Source organism: Triticum urartu, chromosome 4A (genome assembly GCF_056163025.1).
Source record: "Triticum urartu cultivar PI428250 chromosome 4A, HENAU_Tu73, whole genome shotgun sequence".
In the NCBI taxonomy this organism is placed as follows: domain Eukaryota; kingdom Viridiplantae; phylum Streptophyta; class Magnoliopsida; order Poales; family Poaceae; genus Triticum; species Triticum urartu.
The window spans coordinates 330,658,808-330,673,917 of record NC_141876.1 but is presented as its reverse complement, the minus strand read 5'-3'; the positions used below and the strand labels follow the sequence as shown (position 1 = coordinate 330,673,917).

The window sequence follows — 15,110 nt, the reverse complement described above, 5'->3', positions numbered from 1 at the left end:
TCTCGTCGAATAGACTCGAGGCAAGGATAGGAGCGCGAATGAAAGACATGACAAAGGTCTCCTCGCATGCAAGTTTCTCATACGTGGATGCAATATGGGATGACGGGAAATGTTAAATGAAATAAACTTCTGACTTATCTTTCTTTGCTATGCTTCTTATCGTCTGGATAAAAAGGTGCCGCCACAAGTCTCAAGCATGCGCGCCACCATCCTCCACCAGGAAAGTTGCTCGTGAGGAACCCTTTGTCCTTATTATACAACAAAAAGAAGAGAAAAGATGGTAGAAGGCCCTTGGCAGCACATTAATCACCTTATTTAAACAAGTGTAACCGCATGTAAATCATGCTATAGCATATAGATAAAACATGCATGCAAGTTTTGGAAAACACTTGGTTTTATTCAGATATGCACGGGGTCTGCGCCTGGCTTTGTACAAAGGGTTACAAGCCTCTAAGGCTATTCTTGTACAAAACGGGTTGCTGGGGCAAGGCCCGGCAACCGCTCCTTACGGGTAGAACTTGTGAAGATGCTCAATATTCCATGAGTTTTGCACGTGATTGCCATCTTCGGTCTCAAGGTGGATTGCGTCAGGTCTGGTGACTCGTATTACCCGGTAAGGGCCTTCCCACTTCGGCGTCAACTTCATTGTACCCTTGGCAGACTGAACACGTCGAAGGACAAGGTCGCCTTCCTCAAGGCTCCGGGCATGAACCTTGCGGCTATGGTAGCGGCGCAAGGCTTGCTGGTAGCATGCAACATGCACAACAGCCCAAAGACGATCTTCCTCGAGGAGCACGACATCATCATGCCGGAGTTGCCGTTGCGCTACTTCATCGTAGGCAAGTACTAGAGGTGACACGTATATGAGTTCCGCTGGGAGCACCGCTTCTGCACCATAAACTAGGGAGAAGGGTGTCTGGCTAGTAGCTCGATATGGTGTCATTCCGAGTGACCAAAGAACCGCCGACAACTCATCAATCCAGTGCCTCCCGCACTTGTGCAACCTTTCAAAAGTTCTTGTCTTGATCCCACACAATACTTTAGCATTTGTTCTTTATGCTTGCCCATTGCTCCTTGGGTGAGCAACAGATGCAAAGCATACCTTGCTTCCAAGGCTCTAAGTGTATTGCATGAAGGCATGGCTCGTGAATTGTGTGCCATTGTTAGTGATGACCCTGCTCGGGACCTCGAACCGGCAAACTATTCCTTTGAAGAACTTGACGGCTGACTGTGCAGTTACCTTTCTCACCGGTTCTACTTCAGGACACTTTTTGAACTTGTCGATGGCGACATACAAGAACTCAAAGCCCCGGTAGCACGGGGGAAGGGGCCCAAAATATCGAGCCCCCAAACCGAGAAGGGCCAGGATAAAGGAATCGTTTGGAGGGCTTGTGCTAGTTGGTCTATGCTCTTTTGATGGAACTGGCATGCTTCACATCTTGTTACTAGCTCAGTTGCATCCTGGAGGGCAGTGGGCCAATAAAAGCCTTGCCGAAAAGCCTTGCCGATAAGGGTTCTGGCTCCTATGTGAGAGCCACACACGCCTCCGCGTATCTCTGCCAACAGCTTAAGTCCATCTTCCTGGGTAATGCACTCCAATTTCACTCCATTTGGTCTCTTTATGCACAGAATGTTATCCACAAACTGGTACATACTTGAATAATGGGCTACTTTCTCAGCTTGCTCTTGTTCTTTGGGAAGTTCTCCTGTTTGGAGGTATTGAACTATCTGCTGTGCCCATGTTGGACCTTGGGGCTCAACAACAAGGACTAAAGGCATCTCTTCGGCCGTGGGAGTGCTGATCTCATTAGCAAGAATCGGGGATTCTGCCTGAGGCCACTGCTCACCGGTAGGTGCATGACTACTTCCGGTAACTACTTTACTGGTGGCTTCTGGGAGCTCTGCCGGAAAGTATTTGCCAGTGCATATCTTCCTTCTCTTCTTGGCTCTTGTTGACGGGGTAACCGTGGGTGGAGTCAAGCGAAGCACAAAAGTCCCTGGTTCCACAGGTAGCTTTTGGGTAACACACTTTGGCAGCTGATCAACAATGTTGTTTTCCGTAGGAGGGAGGTGCTCTGTTTGCAAGCCATCAAAGTGTTATTCCAGCTTTCTCACTTCATCCATGTACGCTTCCATCAACGGGCTTTGATAATCTTTGTTTACTTGCTTTACCACAAGCTGTGAATCCCCGCGGGCGACCAGTTTTTTGATTCCCAACTCTACCATGATTCTGAGGCCAGCAAGCAGTCCCTCATACGCCGTAGTATAGTTGGTAGCTTCCTCATGGGGGAAATGCATTTGAATCACATACTTGAGATGCTCTCGGATGGGTGCGATAAGTAGCACCCCGATGCCAGCGCCTTGCAGCGAGAAAGCACCATCAAAGTACATGATCCAACTCTTCTCAGTTTTCTTGCCGGGGAGTGCTGATTCCTAGATCTCATCTAGTGTTGGTGTCCATTCCACAATGAATTCATCCAAGGCTCTGCTCTGAATGGTTGACGTACTTTCAAACTTGAGCGCAAAGCTCGATAGCTCCAGTGCCCACTCCACTATCCCACCGGTTGCTTCTGGATTCCTTAGAATACACTGCAACAGAAAGCGAGTGACCACCGTAATCTCATGTGCTTGAAAATAGTGGCGCAACTTCCTCGAGGCCATGAGTAGGCCAAAGAGCAACTTCTGCACGCCTGAATACCTTGACCTAGCCCCCTGTAGAAGGGAACTAACAAAGTAGACTGCCCCTTGCACCACTTTCTTCTTCGATGTAACTTGCTCCTCAGCTATTTTCTCTTGCACCATTTTTTCCTTCCCGGCATCTAGCCTTGCCGGAGAAATTGCTACTTCGTCGGTGGAGGGCCCTGCCGCTGTTGCTGCCTCATCATCATCTTCCCTCTATGCAACTAGTGCAACACTGACCACTTGATTTGTCGCCGCCAAATATAGCAGCAACGGCTCCTATGGTTTAGGCGCAACTAGAGTTGGCGCAGAGGATAGGTATCTTTTCAGGTCTTGCAGCGTAGCCTCCGCTTTCGGAGTCTATTTTACTGGACCTGCCTTTTTCAAAATCTTGAAAAACGACAGGGCATGCTCAATAGACCTTCAAATAAACCTGCTCAAAGCCGCGACACAACCGGCAAGGCGCCTCACATCCTTGATGGTCTTGGGTGCTTGTATTTGCTCGATGGCCTTAATCTTGTCGGGGTTCGCTTCGATCCCTCGCTGTGATATAAAGAATCCAAGGAGCTTGCCGGAGGGGACACCAAACACACACTTCTTGGGGTTGAGCTTCATGTTTGTCTTTCGAAAGTTGGAGAAGGTTTCCTCTAGATCCTGGATCAAGGTGGATTTGTCCTTGGTCTTAACCACGATATCATTCATGTACGCTTCTATGTTCCCATGCAATTGAGGCTCAAAACCGATCTGGACTGCCCTTGCGAATGTTGAACCCGCACTCTTTAATCCAAAAGGCATCCACACAAAGTAGTATGTGTCACATGGAGTAATGACTGCGGTTTTCTCTTCATCTTCTTTGGACATGAATATCTGCTAATATCCGGAGTAAGCATCAAGAAACGAGAGCAGATCACAACCGGCAGTGGAGTCCACAATATGGTTGATGCGCGGCAAGGGGAAAGGATCCCTTGGGCATGCCTTCTTGAGGTCAGTGTAATCAATACAAAGCCTCCATTTTCCATTTGCCATGCGCACAACAACATGATTTGCCAACCAAGTTGGATGCAACACTCCTCTAACCAGGCTAGCTACCTCGAGTTTCTTGATTTCTTATGCTATGAATTGCCGCTGTTCCAATGCTTGCTTCCTGACCTTCTGCTTGACGGGCCGAACGTGAGGGCGACAACAAGGTGGTGCTCAATTATGTCCCTGGGAAAACCGGGGATGTCAGATGGTTGCCATGCAAACACATCTACATTCACCCTGTAGCGACCCGACCCGAAATCGGTCAAGTCTCTCTGTATCAGTACCATCCCAAGATCATGCTGGTACACACAGTACATTGATGAAAAATTGAAAGTTCAATCACACCTGATTTATTACACGATTCTCATATCGAGTCTTTATTACAATATAATAAATTCGGCCGAAGGCCACTCCCGAGGAAAAAACTAAATGCCGCGGAAGCGTAGACAATAAGCGAGTCCATCCGACTCCATAGGGCAATCACCGAGCGTAGATTGTAGCCTCACTCCTGGTCGGAAAACTCTTCTGCAATATGAGACGTTGCAGCCATGTAGGTCAGCATTTTGAATATGCCGAAAAGTCATAGAGAGAGACAATAATAACAATGCTAATTCTATATGCAATTTGGCTGTGGGGCTCTAAGTTTAAGTTTTTGCGGAAAAGCCAATTTTCCCCTACAACAAAAGGACTTGCTTGCAATTACTACAAAATATTGGTTGTTAATGAGATGGTTCCGCCAACCAGTGTCTCATACCCTAATAACCCATCAGTTAATTAATTATGTTCAATGTTAAGATTTTCGAAATACTCCAATTCTAGAGGCTCATTTGTCCGTAACTGGGGACACGGCTAATCGATTAGGTTTCTACTCCGCAGAGTTTTGTGCACTTTACCCGCAAGAATCATTCCCTCCTTTATGTCCTTGCATTGCCTGGTGTTTGAAGACGGGACGAATGAAAAAGGGTCTTCCGTAGAGTTCCTCTGGGCCACTGCCAGTGCCCATCCAATCCTACCGTTCTTCTACATCTTGTAGCACCGTCCGTCCAGAGTCACGCCTAGGGTCGACCAAGCCAGAGCCCATAATGGCTTGCGGCTGCACAGGTAAGCTTCCGGTCAAGGGGTATCCATTCGTCTCTTCGTGGCTGGGTGAAGCTTTCCGCAAGATGTCACGGCGCTTCTCCATGCACCCCGACCATCCGCTGGTTGCTCCAGGGTGCCCGTCAACCGTCCTCCACCCAGTAGTCAATTTGAAGTCCATCTTGAGCTTGAAGTCATGGGGTTGTCATCATCTTGACTCTCACATCTCCCTTATGAATCGCTCAACCAACCCCGTCTACGAGCATAGAAAAATAATTTACATCGTCCCGGGCAATGGTAACAAGGGGAATTGGGTTCAACCTACCACATGAAACTACTCAAGAACATAACTTAAAATTCTCCTACTGCATGCATGGTGGGGAGGAATAATTCTAATGCAACAAATCATAGGTATTGTAGAACATGATCAAATGACTTCCCTGGCTGATGGTCTTCGAACGCTAGTGACTCGTGATAGCAAGCTTCGCACTTCGGAAATTCTATTCGAAGCAAACAATAAATACATAAGCATACTACAATACCAACATAGTAACATAATAGCAAGCTATCATACTTCACACATAGACAATCAACCAAAACAAAAGAAAACCAATTGAACTCCAAGCCAACAACTAGAAAGAAAAAAAATAAAATAAACATTTTATTTTCTGTAAATAAAAGTTCACCATCTAAAACTACAGAAACAAATCTAAAACAAAAAATACAGCACATGCGGAAATAAATTTTAAAGCAATTAAAACAACAGAAACAACAACAAAGTGAAATAAACTAAAACAGGCTTGTTTTCGTGTAAAAACAATTTTAATAAAATATATAAATACCCAAATTAATCCTACTTCTAGGCAAGGTAAAAAAAAGCAGTGACAAAAAGAATTTCCTAAAAATATTAATTCTAACTCATTTTATAGCAGAAATACTATTCTAACTAAAACTCATATAAAACAATTTTTAAAAACTAGAACATGGCCGAAACTATTTTATACAGGAACTTCAGGAAATTTGCAAACTACAGCAAAAAGAATCAACTAAAAATATTAAATAACCTAAGAGAAACAAATTTTACAAGATTGGAACTTTTCTGTTTTTAAAACAGAACGAAAATAAAAACTAAAAAATAAATAGGCGCTACCGGGCCGAATTGGGTGGGATCTGTAACTATCTAACGCGCGAGCGGACTTTAACTGAAACATATACGGGCTAATAAAAGAAAACCGATCTGTAAAACTGACTAGATCTAAATGATAAAACCGTAAATAAACCGATGAATAACCGATCTAAATAGAAAAAAGCCGAAACGTTACACCGATCTAATCTACGCTCTAGATTGAAGATCTAATAGTGTGTGTGTGTGTGGGGGGGGTGGCGGCTTACAGGCGACGATGGTGACGAGCAGAGGCGATGGCGCGGCAGTCGGCGTCGAGCAGGGCGGTGGTTGTGGTGGTTTTCGGCGGCGGTGGAGTAGGCGGGTGGATGTGGTGGCTCACGGGCGTCACGGTGGTGGTGAAGACGGAGGTCGGCGTCGACGGTAACGAGCAGGAGGCTCGCGGCGGCCTCGGTGCTCTGGCAAGAGCTTGGGTTGTTAGGGCGTCATCGTGAAACAAAACATGGGGCGAGACCATGTGAAACGGCTGCCTAAGGTTAAGGGAGATGGGTTGACAAGATTCGAGGGCAAGAGGTTGCTCACCGGCGTCAGGCACGATGATGAACGACGGCGGCAGGAGCGAGATTGGGACGGCGAGGGTGCGAGCTACGGTGGGTTTTGAGGTTGGGTTTTAGGGGGTTCGGGGGAGGAGAGGTAGGGGGTTTTATTGGTCAGGTTTCTTGCGCGAGGGAAAGGCTCGGGGTAGGGTTTTGGGAGAGCTTAGACGTCGACGGCGTCGGGTGCGAGCGAGATCTTGACGCGGGAGGATCGGGAGGTTGGGGATGGCGCGGGCCCCGCGGGTCAGTGAGAGAGAGAGGGAGAGAAGCGAGCGGGCGGCCGATCGGAAACGGGTTCGGGCGCGGGCATGCTGGGGCAGGACGGCTTGGCTCGCTACTAGGCTGCGTCGGCTGGCCGGTTGGCCCGGCTGGCGCCAGAGGTCTTTTTTTTGAAAGACAGAGAAGAAATTCAAATATAGAGAAAATAAAGTATACTTTTATATAGGATATATATATATATAAGATGAACATTTTCCAGAGGCAAAAACCAAACTTAAAAAGATTTTTTTTTTGAAAATTCCAGATAAAACTTAAATTTGAATTCAAAACTTTTGGCATTAATTTTTTCTGACATTTTGGAGTGTCATGTTAGCTCCTCTCATACTTTTGCTCAAGTATTTATCAGGGATATTTGAAGTGAAATTTTCAAATTCCAAGTTGAATCCAAATTCAAATAAAACTCAAATTCCTCTGAAAATTTCCAAATGTCACACAATTCAATAAAAATGCATAGATGCTTAGCTAATAATTGTAAAACATTCCAAATTGAAAATTTGGGATGTTAAAAACCTACCCACCTTAAGATGAATCTCGCCCTCAAGATTCGGGTTGGCTAGCAAATAGGTGCGAGTGGTCTTGATGGAGATCTTCTTCTCGCTCCCAGGTGGCTTCCTCCTCGGAGTGGTGGCTCCACAGAACCTTGCAGAACTTGATGATCTTGTTGTAGGTAACTCTATTTGCAGTCCCGAGAATTCTGACGGGTTTCTCCTCATAAGGCAGATCACTGTCAAGCTGTATGGCCTCTCGGGGCACTGTGTGTCTCAAAGGAATATCAGCCATCTCAGCATGGCATTTCTTCAGCTGGGAAACGTGAAAGACATCGCGAACTCCTGACAATCCTTCCTGCAATTCCATCTTGTATGCAACTTCTCCTCTACGTTCGAGGATTTTGTATGGGCCAATGAACCTGGGTGCTAATTTTCCTTTAGTAGCAAACCTCTTGATTCCTCGAAGTGGGGACACACGGAGATATGCTCCATCTCCCACTTCATACGTTATCTCCTTGCGTTTACTGTCGGCATAACTCTTCTGTCTCGACTGGGCTATGTTGAGTCTATCTCGAATCAGCTTGACCTTCTCTTCAGAAATTCTGATAAGATCGAGACCAAAAAGTTTTCGGTCTCCAACACCATCCCACAACAATGGTGTTCTGCACCTCCTTTCGTATAGAGCTTCGAAAGGGGCCATCTCTAGACTGGTCTGATAGCTGTTGTTGTACAAGAACTCTGCGTACGGAAGATTTTCATCCCAGCTAGACCCATAGTCTAGCGCACAGGCTCTCAATGTCCTCCAGAATCTGATTGACTCTCTCAGTCTGTCCATCTGTCTGCGGATGAAAAGATGTACTGAACTCCAGCCTCGTACCCAAAGTTTCATGCAACTGATTCCAAAACTTTGAGGTAAATTGTGTTCCTCTATCAGACACGATACTCCTCGGAACTCCATGCAGACATACGATCCTAGTCATGCATATCTTGGCTAACTTAGCGCTGGTATATGTGGTCTTCACGGGAATGAAATGAGCTACCTTGGTCAAGCGATCAACTACTACCCAGATAGAATCATAACCTGAACGAGTCCTGGGTAATCCTGTGATAAAATCCATTCCAAGTTTTCCCCATTTCCACTTGGGTATCAACAGAGGTTGAAGTAACCCTACCGCCTTCTGATGTTCCGCCTTTACTTGCTGACAAACATCGCATACTGCTACGTACTCGGCAATATCCTTCTTAATACCTGTCCACCAGAAACTTTCCTTCAAATCCAAATACATCTTGGTGTTTCCTGGGTGAATCGAGTATGGTGAATCATGGGCCTCCTGAAGAATTAACTTCCTGACCACTGGGTCATTGGGCACATAGATACGATCCTCAAACCATAAAGTTCTATGCTCATCCTCATGAAAACCTTTAGCATTTCCGTTACTCATCTTTTCCTTTATCTCTGCATTTTCCTTGTCCGTCTTCTGGGCTTCATGGAATCTTTCGGCCAGAGTGGACTGTATATCCAAGGTGGCGACAAATAATGTTGTTACTATCTCCAGTCGGAGCTCTCTGAGATCGTTGGCTAATTCCCGAGGTAATCCTCAAGCTATGAGGGTGTTCACATAGCTTTTATGGCTCAAGGCATCTGCTACAACATTTGCCTTCCCTGGGTGATAATGCAATCTCATGTCATAGTCCTTGATCAATTCAAGCCATCTCCTCTGCCTGAGGTTCAACTCCTTCTGCGTGAAAATATACTTCAAGCTCTTATGATCCGTGTAAACATCACAACTATTTCCGACAAGGAAATGTCTCCAGGTCTTGAGTGCGTGCACTACGGCTTCTAACTCCAAATTGTGTGTGGCATAATTCATCTCGTGAGGTCGTAGCTGTCTGGAGGTATAAGCTACAAATTTTCCTTCCTGCATGAGCACTCCTCCGAGTCCTTGACGAGAAGCATCACAATATACCTGGTAATCCTTGTGTATGTCGGACAAAATGAGCGCTGGGGCTGTAACTAGATATTTCTTCAGCTCCTGAAGACTGGCTTATTCCTCGGTCCAAATGTACTTGCTTTCCTTCTTCAATAGCTCATTCATGAATTTAGCAATCTTGGAGAAATTCTCAATAAATCTCTGATAATATCCTGCAAGTCCGAGAAAACTGTGGATCTCCTTGACTGAGGCGGGGGACTGTCATTTGGTGACCGATTCAACATTGGTGGGGCCGACTGCTATTCCTTCTCCTGAAGTAACATGTCCGAGGAACCCGACTTCCTTCAACCAAAATTCATATTTGCTGAACTTGGCATATAACTGATGTTCTTGGAGTTTCTCCAGAACTAGACGCAAATGTTCCTTATGCTCTTCCTTGCTCTTAGAGAAAACCAATGTGTCATCGATGAACACCACGGCAAACTTGTCCATATATTCCATAAATACCTTGTTCATCATGCTCGTAAAATACACAGGGGCATTAGTCAATCCGAATGACATGACAGTATACTCATATAAACCATACCTGGTGGTGAACGCTGTTTTGGGTATATCCTGCCCACGAATCTTCAACTGATGATACCCTGATCAAAGATCGATCTTGGAGAATACCTTGGCTCCAACTAGCTGATCAAATAAATCATTAATCATCGGCAAAGGGTACTTGTTCTTGATGGTCACATCATTCATTGAACGATAATCCACAACCAGTCTCAGGGTTCCATCGTTCTTCTCTACCAAAAGAACTGGGGCTCCCCAAGGTGACAAGCTTGTCCAAATATATCCCTTCTCCAATAGCTCATTAATTTGCTTCTTGATCTCTTCCAAATCGTTCGGGGGCATCCGATAAGGTCTCTTGGATATTGGGGCTGTGTTGGTCAATAACTCAATCAAAAACTCAATGTCTCTGTCCGTTGGCATTCCTGGTAATACCTCCGGATATACATCGGAAAAATCTTGCACTACGGGTACTTCCTCCTGTACAACTCCCATGAGGGAATTCACCTGATTATTCATCGGTGTGTGTAGCGCCCAAGATGCGATTCTATCCCAATCACGTGATGAATTCATGATTGGGGCACAACCGCATTTCGAGTGCATAGCAAGGTGGATATCATTACAACATACCATGTACTGAATAGATGAGAATACAAGATAAAGTCTTACACTCACCACAAGCTACATCATGAATACAACAATTCATCAATACGTAGCAATCATCATACAGAAGAGCAGGATCTGACTACGGATGAAATCAAATAAAAAAGAAGAACGACATCCACCCTGCTAATCCCAGGCTCCCGAGCCGGAACTTGTTCCTTGATCGAAGAAGAAGAAGAACTCCAAAAGCAATCAAGCATCGCTCTCACGTCAGATCATCGCATTACCTGTACCTACAACTGTTGTTGTAGTAATCTGTGAGCCACGAGGACTCAGCAATCCCATTACCATGGGTATCAAGAATAGCAAAGCTTAATGGCTATGGAATGGATAAATGGTGAGGTTACAGCAAGCGACTAAGCATTGTATGGTGGCTAACTTACAGTACAAGAATAAGATGAGAAACTATGCAAACAGTCGCAAACTAGTAATGATCAAGAAGTGATCCTGAACTACTTACGTTCAAACATAACCCAACCGTGTTCTCTTCTCGAATGCACCCAAAAAGAGACAGTCACGGTTACGCACGCGGTTGGTGTATTTTAAATGAGTTTAGTTCAAGTCCACTACAACCGGATATTAACAAATTCCCATCTTCCACATAACCACAGGCACAGCGCTCGAAAGTTTAAACCCTGCAGGGGTGTCCCAACTTATCCCATGACAAGCTCACGATCCGCGGAGACAATCCTCCATCACGGGACATCCGATCAAACTCGGGATCCCGGCGCAGAAGACATTTCGACAATGGTAAAACAAAACCAGCAAGACCGCCCGAATGTGCCGACAAATCCCAATAGGAGCCGCGCATATCTCGTTCTCAGGGCACACCGGATGAGACATCCTACGAATAACCAGACCTCGAGTTTCCCCGTGGTGGCCCCACAGTCTTCTCAGTTTGGACCAACACTCAGAGGAGCATTGGCCCGGGGGGTTGATTAATTATCCTCGGGTGCTAGCCGGTCCCTATGCAAGTTTTAGTTGTTATTAGGCAAATGGTAGAATCAATGTTGGGCCTTGTTGGAAGAGTTTTATTCAAAGCGAACTGTCAAGAGGGGCCCATAAACCCTCATCGTGTTAGGGACGTAAAATCAAGGAACATAACACCAGTATGACGGAAGCTAGGGCGGCAAGAGTGGAACAAAACACTAGGAAAAAGGCCAAGCCTTCCACCCTTTACCAACTATATAGATGCATTAATTAAATAAGATATATTGTGATATTCCACGATATCCACGTCCCAACATGGAACAACCTGCAACTGCACCTGCAACTAGCATGCTATAAGAGGGGCTGAGCAAAGCAGTAACATAGCCAAACAACGGTTTGGTGGGATGGTGAAAAAGGTTAGAGGCTATCATGGCAATTTGGGAGGCTTGATAAACAAGTGGTAGGTAGCGTGACATAGCGATAGCATTGAGACAACTAGCATAGCAATGATAGTAGTGAGATCCAAGGTGACGGTCATCTTGCCTGAAATCCCGCTAGGAAGAAGAACGAGTCCATGAAGTAGACGAACCAATGTAGTCCAACGGGTCCTCACAATCGCAAGGTAACCGGAACTATCAAGGAGAAGCGCAATCAGAAAGAAGTAAACACCACGGTAAACCAACAAGCATAAGCATGTCATGATGCACACTCAAGTATGATGCATGTCCTGTTTAATGAGTAATGGCATGACAAAGTGCAACAAACAACACTATAAATTAAGTGGAGCTCAATTTGCAACAAGTTGCATATTGACGAAACACCACATTCAATTATTTAGTTCGCTCTCATTTATGTACCCAACAATAATAAATGTTGTTAGAAATGGCAAGAGCTGAAGCATAAGTAAACTATCTATTTAAGCAAGTTTAAATGAGGCCGGAAATAACAAACAACAATTCCGGAAAATCCTCATGCGCATATTTTGAATTTGGTACTGTTCTGCCCCAAATCACATTTTTAAAGTTGTTAAACATCAAAATAAAGTGCACCAAGTTACTCTATGCATTTTCCACCCCATTTACATATAAATTTATTAGATTTGGAGCTACGGTTATTTGGTTATTAAATAAATCATTTTAGCATGGCATTTGAGCAAATTTAATCAAACAACATTTTAAACATAGATGAAAGTGGCATATTATGAAACTAGATGAAATTCTAAACATTTTACATTTATGAAGTTTTTACATATGATGCATAGTCGTGGAGTTATTAAATGCATGAACGAGGAGGGTTTTCTGTAAAACAACAGTTCCTGGAATAATTGATTAAATTCGTTCGGAGGAAAAAAACACTATACGGGCCGAATCTGGCTAACAGGCAAAACAAGCAGGCGCTGGGCAGCTCACCCATGGGCTAAGGCCCGGTCGAAGCTGGCGGCTGGCGAGGTAAGGACCCAGGTCGCGGGTTGACGCGGTCAACTAGCGAGCGGATGTTGCTCGTTGCAGGGGAAGCAGAGGACGCAGTGGCGGACTTGGCGCGATCCCGGCGACGCGGACGAGGTGAGGAGGAGTGGATCCAGGCGGGGGCACTCGGGAAAAGGGGCACGGGCACGGACCGGACGGAGACAACGGGGACGCGGCGGCGCTTGGCGACGGATCCAACGAAGACGAGCTTGAGGCGCAGGGGAGGTCCAGGCGCGCGGACTCCGGGGAGGGAGAGGAGGGGGCGGATCCCTCGGGGACGAGCCCGATCCGGCAGCTGCGGATGGCGTCGGGAAGGCCATGGCGCAACTTGGGTCTTGGCGGGGTTCCGACGACGAGGAGCATGGGGACGCAAGCTGCAGGGCATTGAGGCCTGGAGATGGCCAACGCGAGGAGGCAGAGACGCCTCACGTTGTTTGCAAGCGAGCGGGAGGAGACGAGGTCGGAGGCGAGCTTTGCTTCGGGATGAGGCGGCTGCCATGTCTTCTCCTGGAGAAACGAAAACAAAGAGAGATCTGGAGTGATGATGTAACACCCGGGTAATTAAGCTACAGTAATCCCACATTAACGGTGCCACGTCACCCCGGTTACTGTTGTTAATATAGTGTTGGATCAAAACTTTTCAAAATTTAAATTCAAAATAATGTCAACAATAAAAGTTTTTCAAAATTTAAAACAAAAAAGTTCAAGGTCTGCAATTAAATGCCTAGGAATTTATGGTGTGGGATCCATGATTTTATAAAAGACCTAAGTATTTTAAAATGAATTAAAACAGAAAAAAAAAATAAAAAGAAAAAGAAAAACAAAAACTAAACGAAAATAAAGGAGAGAAGGAAACCCCCTCCCACTGGGCTCAGGCCCAGCAGACCACCGCCCCAGCTGCCGGCCGGCCCAACCGGCACTCCCTTATCCTCTCCCCCTTGAAACCCTAATCTAATCGCCCCACTCGCTCCCCCTCCCCCTCCATTGGATCTGGATCGGGAGGAGCCCGATCCCGTCGCCGCTCCACCCCCGACGCCGACGCCGACGCCGGTGCTCGGAGCTTCCCTGCCGGACTGCCTCCTCCTCCCCGCTGGCCTACCTCGTCTACGTCGACGCCGTCGTTCCCGTCCCCCACCACGAGCACCATTGCCCTGATCCCTACTCCCTCGTGAGCTCCGCCTTCTCCTCTCCCCCTCGTGCGCACGCGTCCGCCTTGCCTCCCTTCCCTAAACTGCGGCCGCCCGTGACCGCGCTGGCCTCACTGCACCGCTTCGCGTCGCGCTCACCAGGGCTACGCCACCCGCGGCAACCCACACACTCACCCCGCCCCCTATTGTGTCCGGTCGCGCGTCCCACTACCGCTGCTCACCCCGCTCCCCCTCTGCGCGCGCGCTCGCGCTCACCGCGCGGTGACCGCGCCCGTCCGCGCACCCGCGTCCCGCCTCTGCCGCTCTGCCGCGCGCGCTACTACTCCGTTGCGCCACGCCGCCCGCCGCCAGCGTCCTCCACGGTCCCGACCACCCTGCTCCGTTGTGCCGCCGCCACCTGCCGCTCGACGCCGTCCTGACCGCATGCACGCCGCCACTCACCCGCACCACCCCTCGGCGCCATCCTGATGCTGCCTTGACTCGTCTTCCCCTTCTGCTGCGCTGCTCCCCGGCCGCCCCCTCGCGCGAACCCCCCGTCCTCCGCTGCTGTCTGCCACTTGGCCGTCTCGCCGGTGCAGCTCCCGGCCGGCTTCGCCGTGGCCAACACCCCCTGCTCCGGCCCCTGTTGGCTCCGCCCGCACCTGGGCATGCGCCAGTTCGGGTCGCGCCCGCTAACGCCCGACGCCCGCTTTGGCCTTTGGCCCTATGACGAACGGGGCCCATGCCCAGAACGGTTTTACAAAAAAAAGAAAATAATAATAATAAATTTAATTAATTAATTAAGTTAATTAATCCTATTTAATTAATATAATTAACCTGTTGGTTTAATTAAACAGTAATTAGTTTAACCTAAACCCTAATCAACCTAACAGTGTATGATAGGTGGGTCCCACTGTACCCAAACGTCAGGTTGACCAGGTCAACGGTCAACGTTGACTGCTCACATCATGCTAATGTCAGCAAACACTGTTCTGGATAATGTTCAATTAAATTAATTAAATAAATCCTAAAATTGATTTAAATCTTTTAAAGTCAATATAAAATAAACCATAGCTCGGATGGAAAAACTTTCTACATGAAAGTTGCTCAGAACGACGAGACGAATCCGGATACGTAGCCTGTTTGTCCGCCACGCATCCCTAGCATAGC

General features: G+C 47.0%; 1 long non-coding RNA gene across 1 annotated transcript; it reads right to left on the bottom strand.

The window, feature by feature from the left end:
- Nucleotides 1–10,370: 10,370 nt before the first annotated feature.
- LOC147975755 (uncharacterized) lies at nt 10,371–13,337 on the bottom strand. The gene is made up of 3 exons (XR_015602072.1): nt 12,757–13,337; nt 11,891–11,979; nt 10,371–10,656 (listed from the first exon to the last, which is right to left on the bottom strand). It is a non-coding gene; the product is annotated as an uncharacterized LOC147975755 (long non-coding RNA).
- Nucleotides 13,338–15,110: the final 1,773 nt, after the last annotated feature.